This window comes from Saccostrea cucullata, unplaced genomic scaffold, assembly GCF_032062105.1.
Source record: "Saccostrea cucullata isolate Sc308-1 unplaced genomic scaffold, CSIRO_AGI_Scuc_v1 ctg8091, whole genome shotgun sequence".
NCBI classification, from domain to species: Eukaryota; Metazoa; Mollusca; class Bivalvia; order Ostreida; family Ostreidae; genus Saccostrea; species Saccostrea cuccullata.
Window position 1 is genome coordinate 5084 of NW_026927070.1, and position 21919 is coordinate 27002.

A 21919-nucleotide genomic window follows, 5' to 3' on the forward strand; every position below is an offset into this window, starting at 1 on the left:
TTGCATGCAACATATACAATGTACGTGCATCGATGTTCGGAAAATCAAACCTTTCAATGCAAATATTACGGAGTTGTTGGATACGTATACAACATAAAAAAGAGATTTAGACGGTAAAACATTTTCTTTTGTATTCTAGAAATAGTAATGTTTGCAGCTTCGTCTTTGTCTTCGTTGTAAATTTATTGAATTTCCACATGTATTTTTGATTTCAGTAAGTTTATATTTAATTTCCTCTATTGTGTTCGTTTATACAATATGAATGAAAGAATAAAAAATATAGATAATTAACTTCTTTTTTGTTTATATCAGAACTACGAGGGTTGTTCAATAAGTAATGCAATACTCAGTATATCATAATAAATGTTTTATTTTTTCATATTTGTAAAGTTCTATTAAAGAGCTCCTAGCTAGACACAGAATATCCCACGAATTTTCATATTGACTTCGCAAAAAAAAAATCATTTCTAAAGTAAGCATGGTCACTACACTAAGCTTTATATCTTTATAAATGATCTCTGCCACGAAGATGAAAATAATAGCGTATTTGAAAATTGTACTTTTTACATAAATCGACGAAAACCTCATATTTAAGATATGATTTTATATGTATAAAAATTATTTTTAACGCTTTACTTTTCAGATGGATTCAATAATTTAGATGAAAAAAAACGAGAGTTCAAATATAACAGTCAATGTAGTCAATTAAAATTTGAGGGGACACCAAAAAATATCGACTTTATGTACCACATGAAATTTGGAAATTCTATATTTACGTGGAAAGACATTGTCAAGATATGAAATATTTAAGCGTCACAGCATTTTGTAGAATTCTGACGAAGGAAAAAAAACATATAACGCTATTTCAATCAGATAGGTGCCCTATTTTCTCACAAATGCCCAAGAGAGAACATTCGTTAAATGTGCCAGCGGTTATAGGTTTTTGCAAAAACTATTATTTTATTAAATTCATACCCAATAGAACAATATATTTTGGAAGAATGATTTTCCATAGTTGTAAGGATTAATATTCTTAAGTAAAAGAATTTTAAAAATGCATATTTCCTATATTTAATCAATTATTCAATCTTTAAAAAATGTTGACAAGGGCAATAACTCCTGCGCAGGTAGCTTCATTCAGGCATTTTCTTTATTAGGGTCTTCCGTCTTCAGCGGAAGACCCTTCTATTATTCTTCGGTTTCTTTTTCAATTTTATTATTAGGGTCTTCCGCTTCCTTCGGAAGACCCTACTGTTATTCTATTGTTTCTTATTAGGGTCTTCCGCTTCCTTCGGAAGACCCTACTGTTATTCTATTGTTTCTTATTATTCTTTTTTTTTCCCGCTCGATTTTTGACAGGCGATTTCTCAAAGACCTTTGGACTGATCGTTATGAAATTTTCAGGATAGATAGCTTGCAGTTAAACCTATTTAAACCTGTTTTCAGTTTTTTGATGCATGCCTTTATTTGTGAGTTATTGCCCTTTAATTGAAAATTTTTGATGTCTCGTTTCCACTGAAAATCTCAAAAATGACATAAGATATTTACACGAAAGTTGGAGAACTTGTAGCCAATACATTGTAGATGTGCACAACGATAAAATTATATAGCTGATTTCTTAAAGTTTGGAAGCTATAAAACGGCAAATTTTATTAATTTTTTTTCTTTGAATTTTTGCTACTTTTTGTGTAATAACTTTTAAACCGAGAATAATTTGGTAAGAAATATATTACAAAAGTTGTGGGTAATTACGAGAGCTTTCATATTTGATTAACGAAAAGGGGCTGGCCCCTATAATTAGGGGTTAATAGCTCATACACGCTTTTTTCTGATAGCTAAAAATATTGGTATATTATGAAAAAGTTTGACTGAAATAATTTCGAACTTATAAAATCTTGTCATTTGATATAAAAAGAAATAAACTTCCAGCTATATTTAATTGTTTTTTATATAAAACAAGTACATGTATGTGAGAAACCTTTCAGGAACAAGTTGTCTACTATAGCCAGCCAAGCCTTTACTGCATACATGTGCACATTTTTAGTTGATGCATCTAAAAGATATAGTTTTGATTCGGTGCTTCTTTGTTTATTTTTATTCAAATAATTTTAAAATGTGATGATGTACACAACAATAATTAGTACCTAGTTTAGAGGATTTTTTCGCGCTTGTTTGTAAACAACGCGCGGCATTGTGGGAAATAGGAAGGTACTAAAGACGCGATGTACTAAACACTACTTTGACCTGATTCAAATTTGTCTGTAAATGTTACAAACAATTGAATTTTTGTATAGCATATGCCTCGAAGTCATAAAGTCTGTACATAAGTAATTTAAAATACTCAATATTACCATTTAATTAAAAATTAAAACGTCAGGTAAATATCAGGTCTCTAGTATATCCCGTTTTTAGTGTGCCCCTTCGAGTCGACGTCGGACACATGTTTGCCATGGTTTACAAACTGAAAATAGAATGATTTGTGAAGTTGAACATTTTCTCACAAAGAATCCGTTTGTATACATTCACACTCATTTAATCTGCAGCTACGAAGTACTTCGTCACTTCTCTGGAACATTATTCTAAGCAGAATTATCCCGATTCATATATTCTAATAATCTTGTGTGAATTGTTTACGAGGAAATTCTGACTGTCACATTAACAAGGATGAACACTCTTGACTCTGCTTCGGATTCCCCAGTGATAATTGTATCGAGTGATGAAAGAGCTGACGGCGACATTTTAATGTATGATTGGCTTGGACCATTGGAATGAAGGTTAGAATATTTTTATTACTTAAAATTTACACTACTGATTACATGACAGTGACGTACAGTCAATGGACAAAAGTATTCGTCATTTTCAAAATGGCGTCGCGTTGTTTACGTTCACAACGAGAGTTTTAAACGTAGATTTGTATACTTAAAATTAAAGTCACTTACCTAATATTTGGTCAGATTTCCTTTCATACGTATTACTTCTTTAATCTGATCTGGAATGGATGCGTAGAGGCTGTGGACGTATTCCAAGGGGATGTTTTCCCACACTTGTCTGATTGCCTGAAACAGCTGATCGCGACTTTCAATAGTTGCGGACATGCCTTTAAGCTCTCTTTTGATCTTTAACCAAATGTTTTCAATCACATTTAAATCTGGAGACTGAGCTGGCCAATCTGTGCAGTTAATATTATTTTCGGTCATATAGTTTTTCACTACGAGAGCCCTATGTACGGGAGCATTATCATCTTGGAAAACATAGTCTTTGTTCGGGAAATGTCTGGCAATTACAGGCCATAAATTATTGTCAACTATTTCCAAGTATTTTAGTGCATTTATATTACCTTCGACAGGTACAATAGTTCCCATACCATCAAAACACATGCATCCCCAGATCATAAGTGTTACCCTCCTTTTCGATGGCGGACAAATCAAATGGGGACTGTTCGCTTCGGCGTCCTTTCTCCACACATACACACGGTTATCTGTCCCGATAACAATCTGACTTTCATCGGAAAATATATATTTTTTCCATTCATTATCACTTTTCCAGTTTTTTCGTTCTTGACACCATTTTACCCGTTTTTAGCTCTACTGGTCAGAGACCAGAAGAGCTTATGCGATAGTAATGCGTCCGTCGTCCGTCCGTCTGTCTGTCTGTCCGTCTGTCTGTCTGTCTGTCTGTCTGTCTGTCTGTCTGTCTGTCTGTAAACAATTTTTCAAAATGCTACTCCTCCTACAGTTTTGGTCCGATTTCAATATAACTTGGCACAAAAGTAGACTACACTAAGATACATAATTTTGTGCATCGGTTTTTGATTTCGATGAACGGTGTTGCCGTGGTTACTAAAAATAGAAATTTCTGTGAAATTCTTTCAAAATGCTACTCCTCCTACAGTTTTGGTCTGATTTCAATATAACTTGGCACAAAAGTAGACTACACTAAGATACATAATTCTTTGCATCGGTTTTTGATTTCGATGAACGGTGTTGCCGTGGTTACTAAAAATAGAAATTTCTTTGAAATTCTTTCAAAATGCTACTCCTCCTACAGTTTTGGTCCAATTTCAATATTACTTCGCACACAAGTAGACTACACTAAGATACATAATTCTGTGCATCGGTTTTTGATTTCGATGAACGGTGTTGCCGTGGTTACTAAAAATAGAAATTTCTTTGAAATTCTTTCAAAATGCTACTCCTCCTACAGATTTGGTCCGATTTCAGTATAACTTGGCACGCAAGTAGACTACACTAAGATACATAATTCTGTGCATCGGTTTTTGATTTCGATGAACAGTGTTGCCGTGGTTACTAAAAATAGAAATTTCTTTGAAATTCTTTCAAAATGCTACTCCTCCTACAGTTTTGGTCCAATTTCATTATAACTTGGCACACAAGTAGACTACACTAGGATACATAATTCTGTGCATCGGTTTTTGATTTCGATGAACGGTGTTGCCTTGGTTACTAAAAATAGAAATTTCTTTGAAATTCTTTCAAAATGCTACTCCTCCTACAGATTTGGTCCGATTTCAGTATAACTTGGCACACAAGTAGACTACACTAAGATACATAATTCTGTGCATCGGTTTTTGATTTCGATAAACGGTGTTGCCGTGGTTACTAAAAATAGAAATTTCTGTGAAATTCTTTCAAAATGCTACTCCTCCTACAGTTTTGGTCTGATTTTGATATAACTTGGCATACAAGTAGACTACACTAAGATACATAATTCTGTGCATCGGTTTTTGATTTCAATGAACAATGTTGCCATGGTTACTAAAAATAGAAATTTCTGTGAAATTCTTTCAAAATGCTACTCCTCCTGCAGTTTTGGTCTGATTTCAGTATAACTTGGCACACAAGTAGACTATACTAAGATACATAATTCTGTGCATTGGTTTTTATCTTGATGAGTGGCAAGGATCATTTTTCTATTTATTGCTGATTTAAAGTCTCAAGTCCCAACTGCTACTTTTCTCTTCCTTTGTTTTAAGTATAAACCAGTAGAGCTACAGTCTCGACAGAGACTTCTGGTTTTCTGTTCACACATCGAACCACCATAGTCTTCCTTGCACGTTTCCTTTTGTACCCTTCTTCACGTAATTTTCTAAATACTGTTTTCTCACTTAATTGTCTTCCTCTTCCTTCGTTCAGTTTGTTTGTTAAATCTGTCAAAGTGTCCCTTCTGTTTGCTTTAGCGAGGCGACTCAACTTCGTCTTGTCCCGAGTTGTAAACAAAAGTCGACGGCCAGATCTCGGCAAGTTTTCTACAGTACCCAGTCTGTCAAATTTATTCAAAACACTCACGATTGTTGACCTTGGTATACCAAACATTCTCGCCAGTTCTGCTTTATTTGGAGTGTGGTTTGCAGATTTTACGATCATTTCTTTTACCTCAGTGCTCAACTCAACTGATTTTCGCCCCATGTTTTCGAGTGATGTTTTCCAGTGTTTACAGACACACAAGTGACAAAATGACGTCACAAAATCGTGACGTAATTTCTCCAGTCTCTTTATTGAAAGATTCATTCTATTTCGTTTGTTCTATAAATAGCGCGAGTGAATAATAGCCGAGAGAGTCATCGCGATTAACGCAACGCCAATTAAAATGACGAATACTTTTTTCCATTGACTGTACATTGATGTTGTTAGAAATACACAGACACACCGATATATTATCTGTTTTACAGTTCAGACGCTCTCTGTTTGCCTTGTAAATCCCCACAGCTTTATATTTTTTTTTTTTTAAATTTGAGGATGTAATTTCAACAGTCCACTCCTACTATCTAACATAGTGATCATACTCTATAATTCAAACTGCACTTAATGTTACAGAATATATTCAACTAATTATATATTGACAGTGTGACTGTAAGGGTGAGGGCAGATACTTATTTAGTTTTAATTTAGATTGTGCTTGTCAAGCCGCATTTGACATTTGGTGCATCCATGCTCAATGTTCACACTGAGAGTTTATTCAAATGTTTAATTCGAATGAATTCACTGCTCGTTAAATTACTTCCCATTAGCTCCATGTGAACATGAGTAAGGATAGCTAATTCAAATTAAATAGAAATGAATTTTGAATGTAGCTTAAACATGTTAAAGAATTAAGCTAAGCACTGTGGGTCCAAAGTATACTGCGGAAAAATTGTGTGGAGCAATGTGCAAGTCACAATCTTCTTTTGCCAAGGTGTTATCATAAGAGCTCGCATTATGGGCAGGGATTTGTGCTGCTGTCTAGACTCGCTATAAATAGATGTTCTCAAAAAGTCTTAATTATTTAATATCATACTTTACTGACAAAAAAGGACAAATATTGCTCAGTTAAATTGCAAAAGAAATTTGTTTAAAAAAATTGTAATAATAGAAAGTTTGCTTTTTTGTTTGATAAGACTGCTGTAATGGTTTGTTTATTTGCCTTAATCATACATTTTTCAGTCATTTCATGGTGCCACCACTTGGGATGGTATTAGCTGCAAATATAGACTTGTACTCAGCACTTATTGCCTTTAAGAAGTATGAGATCCATTTTGTGCTAACACCTACCGTGACACAGAATCTTGGTTTATGCAGTCTCATAGGAGTAACCTGTCTAAAGCATTTAGCAATGGGATTGGAACCTGCGACGTAAGGTTCAGCTTCTTATTGATACTTTGATTTATAATATTTATTTGAGAATTTCACTCATTCACATACTTAGAGATGTTGATATATATTGTTGAATAGCATCAATTTAGAACTTTAATTAGCTAAGTAAACATGTACTGTGAGGTTTTTAAGGTCTCATTCATTTTATATGCCAGATGCATATGTTAAGGAACATTACTGCATAAATGTTTTTGTCTTAAATTTGAAGCTCTTTACTAATATAGAGATATGTTAGTTTTAAACCTCTTCAAATTAGGGTAGACCTTTACTTTAAACTCAGCAATGTGAGTGTGTTGTGTGAACTTGTGTTAGCGAGACAGTGTGTTGTATGAATTTGTGTTAGCAAGGCAGTGTGTTTTGTGAACTTAATTGTGTTAGCCTGACAGTGGGTTGTGTGAATTCTTGTTAGCTTGAAGATGTGTTGCGTAAACTCGTGTTAGCAGGACAGCGTGTTGTGTAAAATCATGTATAAAGTGTAAGTGTGACAGTGTGTGGTGTAAACTCGTGTTAGCTAGACAGAGTGTTGATTGAACTCGTATTAGCGAGACTTCGTGTTGTGTAAACTCGTGTTAGTGAGACTGCGTGTTGTGTAAACTCATGTTAGCAAGACAGCGTGTTGTGTGTATTCTTATTAATGAGACAGCATGTTGTGTGAATTCGTGTTAGCGTGACAGTGTGTTGTGTGAACTTGATATCCTGAAAATTTGTCGTGTGAACTGGTGTTAGAGAGATAGTGTGTTGTGTGAACTCGTGTTAGCAAGATTGAAAAATATTGTGTGAACTCGTGTTAGCCAGACTGCGTGTTATGTGAACTCGTGTTAGCGATGTTGTGTGTTTTTTGAATTTGTGTTAGCGTGACAGTGTGTTGTGTGAACTCGTGTTAGCCTGACAGTGTGTTGTGTGAAATGTATTAGGATGACAGTCTGTTGTGTGAAATGGTATTAGGATGACAGTGTGTTATCGCAACAGCGTTTGTGTGAACTTGTGTTAGTGAATAGTGAGACAGCCTGTTTTGAATTCGTGTTAGCGTGACAGTGTGTTGTGTGAACTCGTGTTAGCCTGACAGTGTGTTGTGTGAAATGGTATTAGAATGACAGTGTGTTGTGTGAAATGGTATTAGGATGACAGTGTGTTATCGCAACAGCATTTGGTGCGAACTTGTGTTTGTGAATAGTGAGACAGCCTGTTTTGTGACTTTGTGTTAGCGTGACAGTGTATTGTGTAAACTCGTGTGACAGTGTATTGTGTAAACTCGTGTTAACAGTGAGACTGCGTGTTGTGTAAACTCATGTTAGCGTGACAGTGTGTTGTGTGAATTCATCTAAGCGTGACAGTGTGTTGCGTGTACTTGTGTTAGCTAGACAGTGTGTTGTATGAACTCGTATTAGCGAGACTGCGTGTTGTGTAAAACTTGTGTTAGCGAGACAGCGTGTTGTGTGAACTTGTGTTAGCGAGACAGCGTGTTTGTGAATTGTGTTAGCATGATAGTGTGTTGTGTGAACTCGTGTTACTGATATTTTGTTGTGTGAAATTGTATTAGTGTGACATTGTGTTGTGTGTTAGTGTGACAGCGTGTGGTGCGAACTTGTGTTAGTGCGAAAGTGTATTTAGCTCACCTGAGCCAAAGGCTCAAGTGAGCTTTTCTGATCACAATTTGTCCGTTGTCTGTCTGTCGTCGTTGTTGTCGTTGTTGTAAACTTTTCACATTTTCATCTTCTTCTCAAGAACCGCTGGGCCAATTTCAACAAAATTTGCCACAAAGTATCCTTGGGTGAAGGGCATTCAGGTTTGTTCAAATGAAGGGCCTCGCCCTCATTCAAGGGGAGATAATTGGGAATTAATGAAAATTTGGTGGTATGTTTTAAAAATCTTCTTCTCAAGAACAACTGTGCCAGGAAAGATGAAACTTATCGGGAAACATCCTCAGGTAGTGTGTTGTGTGAAATATGTAGGAAAATTCTTTAAAAATCTTCTTCTCAAGAACCACTGTGCCAGGAGAGTGTGTTGTGTGTTCAAACATGACCCCCAGTGTTAGGGCGGGGCCACAATGGCCGACCAAATTTTTACATATAAATATATAGGAAAATTCTTTAAAAACAAGAATGTGATTGATCATATTTATATGCATCTTTCGGTATCAGATTCAAGTTTGATCATGACCTCCGGGGTAGGGCGGGGCCACAATGGCCGACCAAATTTTTACATAGAAATATATAGGAAAATTCTTTAAAAATCTTCTTTTCTTGAATAACAAAGCAATAATTGATCATATTTATTGTGTTAACTTGTTCAAATCATGATCCCCGGGGTAGGGCGGGACCACAATGGCCGACCAAAGTTTTAGTAGAAATATATAGCGTCTTTAAAAATCTTCTCAAGAATAACAAAGCCTTTGTGTTAGCATCTTTAGGTGTGTAGATTCAAGTTTGTTCAAATCATGACCCCCGGGGGTGGGACCACAAGTGTGTTGTGTGAAAATTCTTTAAAAATCTTCTTTGAATAACAAAGCCATAATTGATCATATTTATGAAGCATCCTCAGGTAGTGTTGTGAAATTGTATTAGAAATATATAGGAAAATTCTTTGTCTTTCAAGAATAACAAAGCCATAATTGATCATATTTGTATTGAAGCATCTTCAGGTAGTGAAGATTCAGTTTGTTTAAATCATGACCCTTGGTTTAGGGCGGGGCTACAATGGTGTTTTACATAGGCATATATAGGAAAATTCTTTTTTTAAAAATCATCTTATGAAGAATAGCAAAGCCAAAATTGGTCATTGGACTACTTTCGGGTTTAAAGTATTTAATTATAAACCAATTTCTACTTTTTCTTAGCCACAACTTGTGTTAGTGCGCCCAAGTGCCTTTTTCAGTGTTGTGATGGCGAGCTGTGTGATAGCTTAATGGCGTCTTTTGTGTCGGTAAGATGGCACGCTTTTATGAAAGTGCTATTGAGCTTTAGCAAGTGGCCCTATCTGGACACGCCTTATTATAATTGATCAGTTCTCAGATATACAGTGAATTACCGGTATTATTGTCACCATGAAATCAGCATTTACAGTTGCAATTACCTAGTTAGTAATCATAAGATATTGGTTTGCCAGTTTTAAAATTATGGTGTTCCAATGATGTGAAGTTGCAGTGTGTTAGCATGTTAATTTCAACAGACTGCCACTCCAATGCAGCTTTAAACAACACGCTGCTGTGTTAACACAAAACAAAATATCATGCAAACACAACTTTAAACAATCTGTTGAGTGTTAGCTTCACTGCATGTTGGATTCAGTGTGCTGGCATATTATCACTGACGTACATGCTAGCACATTGTCACCTCGTGCTAGTATGTTGTCATAAATACTCTAGCACATTATCCTAAACCCACTAGTGCATGATTACTTTGCACTTGTATGTTGTCTTATTAGGGGATAGCATTAATGACTGCCTTAATTGGTGTAAACTTCTTTTAATTGATGAAAGAGTACATTAAAATTTACAAATTATACACAGAAAATGTGACAAAATCTCTCATTTGATAAAAAAACTACTGCCCGCTGAATAATGAAGCCACACCCTTGCAACAGTCAACATTGCTTAATTTATGCGCGGAAACGGTTCACTGTAATATGTATTTGTAAAACATTCAGTATAATATAATAAATATTGCTTAACCCCTGAAAATTACTCAACTACATGCAATATTTATATAATAAAAGAATTTATAAATTAAAAAATTTAAAAAATTTCAATTTCTTTTGGATAGGTGTGACTCATCTGAAGACTGAATTTTGATACCAAGCATGACCATGATTTGCCAGAAGATCATCTGTTTGGATGTGACATGGAATAAACAGCATAGTGAAAATAAGTCAAGTTTTGGTTTGTGAAGACAATTTTTAAACACACTGTGTATCATTTTTAAATTTTGATTTGACAACATAAATCCACAAATATGAACATATCAATTGCTCTCAGTTTTTCAAGTGAAATAGTTTTTGTAACAGAAATACATGTACCAGTAATTACATTGGAATAAATGTTATTTTTAAATATAATAATATTTTGTTTGTGTAGCATGTTGACCTCTTTATTAAGGTCTTCCCTTTCAAAGTTTAGACTTACTTATTCTAATGATTAAGATAGATCCTCTGTCTTCAGCAGGAATAGAAGATCTTGTAATACATGTATGTGTATTTTTTACAGTATAATGTAAAAAAAAATTGTTATTTTGGCACATACAACTAATTAAAGGCATAAACATGTGTATGATTCCAAGGAATTCAGTACATAGGGCATGTACATGTAGTTTTCTAAAACAAGATTGAAGAGATGTCCAGTCGCATTTCAATGTCAACTGCAAAACTGTGCCTGTTGCATACTTATTAGCCCATCTGAGCTAAAGGAACCAGTAAATTTTTTAAAAACATAATTTTATCCATTATCATCATTGTCTAAAATTTCACAATATCATTTTCCAGAACCAAAGTGAAACTTGGCACAGAGCATCCTTAGTGTAGGGGATTCAAATTGTTCTTATGCAGGGCAATACCTTCAAAGAGATTTGTTTCTTTAATGCTGTAAATGTATTATATTTAGCTTGTACAATATTTGGTGGAAATTGACTTTTGAATAAGTTAGCGTAGATATTCTTATTTATGTTTATGTACAAGACTTTTAGCTTTGTACTTGATTTAGTGATTGCTGCATTCCGCCAAAGCCGCTAAAAAAGAATACACAGCCATATGTAATATGTTTACAATATACCTTTCAGAGAATTTTACACTCCTATTGAGGTACCACCAGTTGCTAGTGGAAAGCTGCAAATTCGAAACATACACAACACATTTCTGTGCGTTTATTATAAAAGTATTGTTCTACTTACTGATTGCAACTAATGAAGATTGTTCATCATTATTGTAAATACATTTGGATTTTTTGAATTATTATATAATTTGTTTATTTTATTTACCTAGTTATATTGTATATTAAATGATTTTAAAGCCATTTTTAAGATGGTAATGTAGCAAAACACTTATGTTTCTGTAGTATGACACGTTTCACAAACATAATTGCAACAAAGATGATATATCCGATATCAAAAGTCATAATATTGGAAGTTAAACTGTTGTGGTACGATTTCAAGAATGCTGTTAGAGAGAGTACCCTTTAGACCTCATGCTCACACCAAATTAAAGAATTCAAGTAAGGGTTTTTGAGACAAATCGAAAAAGAGAATGTTAGCAAAGTTGACAATCTAGACAGAAACATTTAATCTTTTGCTTATCGCTAGGAAGGAAGACCCACTCGTTGCTTTGCAAACGAGCTTTGCTCTAGTTATTAGGGTCTTCCGCTTCCTTTTTTTTTTCTTATTATTATTTTATTTTTTTTTTCCCGCTCGATTTTTGACAGGCGATTTCTCAAAGACCTTTGGACTGATTTTTATGAAACTTTCAGGTTAGATACCTTGTAATTAAACCTATTTACACCTGTTTTCAATTTTTTGATGCATGCCTTTAATTGTGAGTTATTGCCCTTTAATTGAAAATTTTTGATGTCTCGTTTCCACTAAAAATCTCAAGAAGGACGTAAGATATTTACACGAAAGTTGGAGAACTTGTAGCCAATACATTGTAGATGTGCAGAACGATAAAATTATAAGCTGATTTCCTAAAGTTTGGAAGCTATAAAACGGCAAATTTTAGTAATTTTTTTTCTTTGAATTTTTGCTACTTTTTGTGTAATAACTTTTGAACCGAGAATAATTTGGTAAGAAATATAGAACAAAAATTGTGTATAATTACGAGAGCTTTCATATTAGGTTAATGAAAAAGGGGCTGGCCCCTATAATTAGGGGTTAATAGCTCATACACGTTTTTTCTGATAGCTAAAAATATTGGTATATTATGAAAAAGTTTGACTGAAATAATTTCGAACTTATAAAATCTTGTCATTTGATATAAAAAGAAATAAACTTCCAGCTATATTTAATTGTTTTTTATATAAAACAAGTACATGTATGTGAGAAACCTTTCAGGAACAAGTTGTCTACTATAGCCAGCCAAGCCTTTACTGCATACATGTGCACATTTTTAGTTGATGCATCTAAAAGATATAGTTTTGATTCGGTGTTTCTTTGTTTTCTTTTTATTCAAATAATTTTAAAATGTGATAATGTACACAACAATAATTAGTACCTAGTTTAGAGGATTTTTTCGCGCTTGTTTGTAAACAACGCGCGGCATTGTGGGAAATAGGAAGGTACTAAAGACGCGATGTACTAAACACTGATTTGACCTGATTCAAATTTGTCTGTAAATGTTCCAAACAATTGAATTTTTGTATAGCATATGCCTCGAAGTCATAAAGTCTGTACATAAGTAATTTAAAATACTCAATATTACCATTTAATTAAAAATTAAAACGTCAGGTAAATATCAGGTCTCTAGTATATCCCGTTTTTAGTGTGCCCCTTCGAGTCGACGTCGGACACATGTTTGCCATGGTTTACAAACTGAAAATAGAATGATTTGTGAAGTTGAACATTTTCTCACAAAGAATCCGTTTGTAGACATGCACACTCATTTAATCTGCAGCTACGAAGTACTTTGTCACTTCTCTGGAACATTATTCTAAGCAGAATTATCCCGATTCATATATTCTAAGAATCTTGTGTGAATTGTTTACGAGGAAATTCTGACTGTCACATTAACAAGGATGAACACTCTTGACTCTGCTTCGGATTTCCCAGTGATAATTGTATCGAGTGATGAAAGAGCTGACGGCGACATTTTAATGTATGATTGGCTTGGACCATTGGAATGAAGGTTAGAATATTTTTATTACTTAAAATTTACACTACTGATTACATGACAGTGACATACATTGATGTTATTAGAAATACACAGACACACCGATATATTATCTGTTTTACAGTTCAGACGCTCTCTGTTTGCCTTGTAAATCCCCACAGCTTTATATTTTATTTTTTTTAAATTTGAGGATGTAATTTCAACAGTCCTACTATCTATCATAGTGATCATACTCTATAATTCAAACTGCACTTAATGTTACAGAATATATTCAACTAATTATATATTGACAGTGTGACTGTAAGGGTGAGGGCAGATACTTATTTAGTTTTAATTTAGATTGTGCTTGTCAAGCCGCATTTGACATTTGGTGCATCCATGCTCAATGTTCACACTGAGAGTTTATTCAAATGTTTAATTTGAATGAATTCACTGCTCGTTAAATTACTTCCCATTAGCTCCATGTGAACATGAGTAAGGATAGCTAATTCAAATTAAATAGAAATGAATTTTGAATGTAGCTTAAACATGTTAAAGAAGCTAAGCACTGTGGGTCCAAAGTATACTGCGGAAAAATTGTGTGGAGCAATGTGCAAGTCACAGTCTTCTTTTGCCAAGGTGTTATCATAAGAGCTCGCATTATGGGCAGGGATTTGTGCTGCTCTCTGGACTCGCTATAAATAGATGTTCTCAAAAAGTCTTAATTATTTAATATCATACTTTACTGACAAAAAAGGACAAATATTGCTCAGTTAAATTGCAAAAGAAATTTGTTTAAAAAAATTGTAATAATAGAAAGTTTGCTTTTTTTGTTTGATAAGACTGCTGTAATGGTTTAATGTTTGTTTATTTGCCTTAATCATACATTTTTCAGTCATTTCATGGTGCCACCACTTGGGATGGTATTAGCTGCAAAATATAGACTTGTATCAGCACTTATTGCCTTTAAGAAGTATGAGATCCATTTTGTGCTAACACCTAAAATGACACAGAATCTTGGTTTATGCAGTTCATAGGAGTAACCTGTCTAAAGCATTTAGCAATGGGATTGGAACCTGCGACGTCAAAACATGGTTCAGCTTCTTATTGATACTTTGATTTATAATATTTATTTGAGAATTTCACTCATTCACATAAGATGGGTGTTATATAAACATGCAACCATTTTCTTTCCTCAAAATCTATTGACATGCAAACAGGAACATTTAAAAAATGTGTTATATAACATTATGCTAGAAGGACTCAAGTTTTTATCAATATCAAAAATTTTAAAAATAATTACCATTTTAATTAATTATGACGTCATATTTGACATCACTGTAAAAAGAGAGTTCAACATTTTTAATGTTTAATTCAATAAAAATCAATCATCAGGAATTTCTATACTGCTTAATCAGAATATGTTCCGTTCAATATATATTGACAGTGTGCTGTAAGGGTGAAAGAACTTAAGTTTTAATTTAGATTGTGCACTTGACAATGGAGAGCATTTGACATTTTGCACCATGCTCAATGTTCACACTGAGAGTTTATTCAAAGAACTTACTAATAGCAATATAAAGTCAAGTTTAAATTACTTCCCATTAGCTCAATGTGTTAAAACTTGATAAGGAAGCTGGGGTTCAAAAAATAGAACATGAAAAATTTTGAATGTTAGCTTAAACATGATCCAGAGACTCAAGCACTGTGTGTGAAATAACTGAGTTGTGAACAAAATGAGTGGAGTAAAGTGTAGATCAGATGTTTCTTTTGAATCTTAAACCTTAGACTTGGTAGAACAAATGTTATTTGTGCAGGACCATTCAACTCTTTCAAAACCATTAAATGGGCTCCACACTCACCTGACTTAAAACCCCTTGACTTTTATCTGTGGGGTTATTCAATGGTTAAAGTGACACTCCCTCCCCCCCCCCAGTTAAAAAAAAAATTTGTTTTAAAAAATGGTCTGAAAAATGAAACCTTTTTTTGTTCCATAAGACTGCTGTGCAAAAGTAATGTTTGTTTCTTGCCATCATACATTTTTCAGTCATTTCATGGTGCAAAATTGATGGTTTAGAGCATATTTTTTAATTAAGTGTAATTTTAGCATTTTTTTTGCCTTTTGTAATTTATTTTCTATTTGTCGTAAACTTTATTTTAATAAGAATAAATCTTGAAGTTATGCAGTCTAATTTGATATGACCTGAGCTATAGCATTTAGCAAAATTGGAACCTGCGACGTAAAATCTAATCGATAAAATGATTTATAATATTTTCTGAGAATTTCACTCATTCACTGTACTTAGAGATGTTGATATATATTGTTGAATAGCATCAATTTAGACCTTTACTTAGCTAAGTAAACATGTACTGTGAGGTTTTTAAGGTCTCATTCATTTTATATGCCAGATGCATGTTAAGGAACATTACTGCATAAATGTTTTTGTCTTAAATTTGAAGCTCTTTACTAATATAGAGATATGTTTGTGTTAAACCTCTTCAAATTAGGGTAGACCTTTACTTTAAACTCAGCAATGTGAGTGTGTTGTGTGAACTTGTGTTAGCGAGACAGTGTGTTGTATGAATTTGTGTTAGCAAGGCAGTGTGTTTTGTGAACTTAATTGTGTTAGCCTGACAGTGGGTTGTGTGAATTCTTGTTAGCTTGACGATGTGTTGCGTAAACTCGTGTTAGCGGGACAGCGTGTTGTGTAAAATCGTGTATAAAGTGTAAGTGTGACAGTGTGTTGTGTAAACTCGTGTTAGCTAGACAGAGTGTTGATTGAACTCGTATTAGCGAGACTTCGTGTTGTGTAAACTGGTGTTAGTGAGACTGCGTGTTGTGTAAACTCGTGTTAGCGAGACTGCGTGTTGTGTAAACTCATGTTAGCGAGACAGCGTGTTGTGTGTATTCTTATTAACGAGACAGCATGTTGTGTGAATTCGTGTTAGCGTGACAGTGTGTTGTGTGAACTTGTTATCCTGAAAATTTGTCGTGTGAACTGGTGTTAGAGAGATAGTGTGTTGTGTGAACTTGTGTTAGCAAGATTGCATATTGTGTGAACTCGTGTTAGCCAGACTGCGTGTTATGTGAACTCGTGTTAGCGATATTGCATGTTTTTTGAATTTGTGTTAGCGTGACAGTGTGTTGTGTGAACTCGTGTTAGCCTGACAGTGTGTTGTGTGAAATGGTATTAGGATGACAGTGTGTTGTGTGAAATGGTATTAGGATGACAGTGTGTTATCGCAACAGCGTTTGGTGCGAACTTGTGTTAGTGAATAGTGAGACAGCCTGTTTTGTGTGTTAGCGTGACAGTGTGTTGTGTGAACTCGTGTTAGCCTGACAGTGTGTTGTGTGAAATGGTATTAGAATGACAGTGTGTTGTGTGAAATGGTATTAGGATGACAGTGTGTAAACAGCATTTGGTGCGAACTTGTGTTAGTGAATAGTGAGACAGCCTGTTTTGTGACAGCGTGACAGTGTATTGTGTAAACTCGTGTTAGCGTGACAGTGTATTGTGTCGTGTTAGTGAGACTGCGTGTTGTGTAAACTCATGTTAGCGTGACAGTGTGTTGTGTGAATTCATCTAAGCGTGACAGTGTGTTGCGTGTACTTGTGTTAGCTAGACAGTGTGTTGTATGAACTCGTATTAGCGAGACTGCGTGTTGTGTAAAACTTGTGTTAGCGAGACAGCGTGTTGTGTGAACTTGTGTTAGTGAGACAGCGTGTTTGTGAATTCGTGTTAGCATGATAGTGTGTTGTGTGAACTTGTGTTAGCCTGATATTTTATTGTGTGAAATTGTATTAGCGTGACAGTGTGTTGTGTGTTAGTGTGACAGCGTGTGGTGCGAACTTGTGTTAGTGCGAAAGTGTTTTTCAGTGTTGTGATGGCGAGCTGTGTGATAGCCTAATGGCGTCTTTTGTGTCGGTAAGATGGCACGCTTTTACGAAAGTGCTATTGAGCTTTAGCAAGTGGCCCTATCTGGACACGCCTTATTATAATTGATCAGTTCTCAGATATACAGTGAATTACCGGTATTATTGTCACCATGAAATCAGCATTTACAGTTGCAATTACCTAGTTAGTAATCATAAGATATTGGTTTGCCAGTTTTAAAATTATGGTGTTCCAATGATGTGAAGTTGCAGTGTGTTAGCATGTTAATTTCAACAGACTGCCACTCCAATGCAGCTTTAAACAACACGCTGCTGTGTTAACACAAAACAAAATATCATGCAAACACAACTCTAAACAATCTGTTGAGTGTTAGCTTCACTGCATGTTGGATTCAGTGTGCTGGCATATTATCACTGACGTACATGCTAGCACATTGTCACCTCGTGCTAGTATGTTGTCATAAATACTCTAGCACATTATCCTAAACCCACTAGTGCATGATTATTTTGCACTTGTATGTTGTCTTATTAGGGGATAGCATAAATGACTGCCTTAATTGGTGTAAACTTCTTTTAATTGATGAAAGAGTACATTAAAATTTACAAATTATACACAGAAAATGTGACAATATCTTATCTCTCAATTTGATAATCTAATTTATAATCTCATGAATTGCACTTTTTATTAGTAAAAGAATTATAAATTAAAAAATTTCAATTTCTTTTGGATAGGTGTGACTCATCTGAATACTGAATTTTGATACCAAGCATGACCATGATTTGCCAGAAGATCATCTGTTTGGATGTGACATGGAATAAACAGCATAGTGAAAATAAGTCAAGTTTTGGTTTGTGAAGACAATTTTTAAACACACTGTGTATCATTTTTAAATTTTGATTTGACAACATAAATCCACAAATATGAACATATCAATTGCTCTCAGTTTTTCAAGTGAAATAGTTTTTGTAACAGAAATACATGTACCAGTAATTACATTGGAATAAATGTTATTTTTAAATATAATAATATTTTGTTTGTGTAGCATGTTGACCTCTTTATTAAGGTCTTCCCTTTCAAAGTTTAGACTTACTTATTCTAATGATTAAGATAGATCCTCTGTCTTCAGCAGGAATATAAGATCTTGTAATACATGTATGTGTATTTTTTACAGAATGACGTAAAAAAAATTGTTATTTTGGCACATACAACTAATTAAAGGCATAAACATGTGTATGATTCCAAGGAATTCAGTACATAGGGCATGTACATGTAGTTTTCTAAAACAAGATTGAAGAGATGTCCAGTCGCATTTCAATGTCAACTGCAAAACTGTGCCTGTTGCATACTTATTAGCCCATCTGAGCTAAAGGAACCAGTAAATTTTTTAAAAACATAATTTTATCCATTATCATCATTGTTTAAAATTTCACAATATCATTTTCCAGAACCAAAGTGAAACTTGGCACAGAGCATCCTTAGTGTAGGGGATTCAAATTGTTCTTATGCAGGGCAATACCTTCAAAGAGATTTGTTTCTTTAATGCTGTAAATGTATTATATTTAGCTTGTACAATATTTGGTGGAAATTGACTTTTGAATAAGTTAGCGTAGATATTCTTATTTATGTTTATGTACAAGACTTTTAGCTTTGTACTTGATTTAGTGATTGCTGCATTCCGCCAAAGCCGCTAAAAAAGAATACACAGCCATATGTAATATGTTTACAATATACCTTTCAGAGAATTTTACACTCCTATTGAGGTACCACCAGTTGCTAGTGGAAAGCTGCAAATTCGAAACATACACAACACATTTCTGTGCGTTTATTATAAAAGTATTGTTCTACTTACTGATTGCAACTAATGAAGATTGTTCATCATTATTGTAAATACATTTGGATTTTTTGAATTATTATATAATTTGTTTATTTTATTTACCTAGTTATATTGTATATTAAATGATTTTAAAGCCATTTTTAAGATGGTAATGTAGCAAAACACTTATGTTTCTGTAGTATGACACGTTTCACAAACATAATTGCAACAAACATGATATATCCGATATCAAAAGTCATAATATTGGAAGTTAAACTGTTGTGGATACGATTTCAAGAATGCTGTTAGAGAGAGTACCCTTTAGACCTCATGCTCACACCAAATTAAAGAATTCAAGTAAGGGTTTTTGAGACAAATCGAAAAAGAGAATGTTATCAAAGTTGACAATCTAGACAGAAACATTTAATCTTTTGCTTATCGCTAGGAAGGAAGACCCACTCGTTGCTTTGCAACGAGCTTTGCTCTAGTTATTATTTTTATTCTTTTTTCTTCTTCTAAAATTTGTGCAGAAGATTTCTCAGAGATGTCTCATTCGATTTGCTTCAAATTTTCAGGATAGACGTGTTGACATCTGAAGTTAATTCCGGCATATTATTTTAGGGATATTTACTTCCGGTCGGAAGTTATCGCCCTTTGATCGAAATTTAGACGACCTCCTTGTCTGTGATGGAACTCAAAAACGGCTCAAGCTAGAAAGCTGAAATTTTTAGTGATGATAGAGGACATGTTGCCATGTTGCAACATGGTCAGGATATTTTCCGGAAGTGCCTAGTATGGAAGCTCGGTAGGGGTCAAAATTTAGGACACGAAACATGATTGATTTTTTGAGACATTTTGCATTGTATCTTTTAAAGTATAATTATTTTGTTAAAACATACTGAGCAATATTTGTGCAGAACTACAAGATCTTTCATATGATATCAAGAAAAAAGTGCTGACTCATCAAATTAAGGGCCTAAAGGGGCCAAAAAAGTTTATTCAATAACTTTTTAACAGTAAATATTTTGTTATACATTACTGAAGCAAAAATGTTTATCTCAACAATCTACAACTATATATTATGATTTTTATGTCATATGACACATTATTAGGGGCCACAAGGGGTCAGAGTGCCAAATCTTTGACGCTTTATATCTCAAAAGTGAAAAATATTTTGATAAGAAATATTGAACAAAAGATGTTCAAAATAATGTTCTGAACAATATGCAACCTTTCATTTTTCTCTAAACGTCCCCGTTAGGGAGTTGAAGGGTTGGCCCCTAAATATTTCTTTTGCAAATAACTCGAAAACGAAAAAGAATCTCTGAATAGTTGTTGAACAAAAAGTGTTCAAAATCATAAGAGCTTTGAGATGAAAGATCAAGAAAAAGGGGCTGGCCACTCAAATTAGGGGCCAAGAGGGGCCAAAAGTCTTCAAATGATATCTCTTTATCAGTTAATAATTTGTGATACATTACTGAAGCACACATGTTTATCTCAACCATTTACAATTATATGTGATGATTTTTATGTCGTATGGTACATAATTAGGGGCCACAAGGGGCCAGAATGCTGATATCTTTCAACGCTTTATATCTCGAAAGTGAGAAATATTTTGATAAGTAATATTGAACAAAAGAGGTTCAAAATAATGTTCTGAACAGTATGCAACCTTTCACTATTCGCTAAACGTCCCCATTAAGGAGTTGAAGGGTTGGCCCCTAAATATTTCTTTGGCAAATAACTCGAAAACGAAAAAGAATCTCTGAATAGTTGTTGAACAAAAAGTGTTCAAAATCATAAGAGCTTTAAGACGAAATCAAGGAAAAGGGGCTGAGCACTCAAATTTGGGGCCAAGAGGGGCCAAAAGTCTTCAATAGATAACTCTTTATCAGTTAATAATTTGTAATATATTACTGAAGCAAAGATGTTTATCTCAACCATTTACAACTATATATTATAATTTTTATGTCATATGGTACATAATAAGGGGCCACAAGGGGCCAGAATGCTAAATCTTTGACGCTTTATATCTCGAAAGTGAGAAATATTTTGATAAGTAATATTGAACAAAAGATGTTCAAAATAATGTTCTGAACAATATGCCATCTTTCATTTTTCACTAAACGTCCCCGTTAGGGAGTTGAAGGGTTGGCCCCTAAATATTTCTTTTGCAAATAGCTCGAAAACAAAAAGGAATCTCTGAATAGTTATTGAACAAAAAGTGTTCAAAATCATAAGAGCATTAAGATTAGATCAAGAAAAAGGGGCTGGGCACTCAAATTAGGGGCCAAGAGGGGCCAAAGGTCTTCAAATGATATCTCTTTATCAGTTAATAATTTGTGATACATTACTGAAGCACACATGTTTATCTCAACCATTTACAATTATATGTGATGATTTTTATGTCGTATGGTACATAATTAGGGGCCACAAGGGGCCAGAATGCTATATTTTCAACGCTTTATATCTCGAAAGTGAGAAATATTTTGATAAGTAATATTGAACAAAAGAGGTTCAAAATAATGTTCTGAACAGTATGCAACCTTTCACTATTCGCTAAACGTCCCCGTTAGGGAGTTGAAGGGTTGGCCCCTAAATATTTCTTTTGCAAATAGCTCGAAAACAAAAAGGAATCTCTGAATAGTTATTGAACAAAAAGTGTTCAAAATCATAAGAGCTTTAAAACAAAATCAAGGAAAAGGGGCTGAGCACTCAAATTAGGGGCCAAGAGGGGCCAAAACTCTTTAATCGATATCTCTTTATCAGTTAAT

General features: G+C 34.1%; 1 long non-coding RNA gene across 1 annotated transcript; it reads left to right on the plus strand.

Annotated features, from left to right (window-relative positions):
* The first annotated feature begins 1221 nt into the window (after positions 1 to 1221).
* Positions 1222 to 10742, plus strand: LOC134273374 (uncharacterized). Its single transcript, XR_009993390.1, has 3 exons — positions 1222 to 2774; positions 6441 to 6629; positions 10412 to 10742. It is a non-coding gene; the product is annotated as an uncharacterized LOC134273374 (long non-coding RNA).
* The last annotated feature ends 11177 nt before the right edge of the window (positions 10743 to 21919 follow it).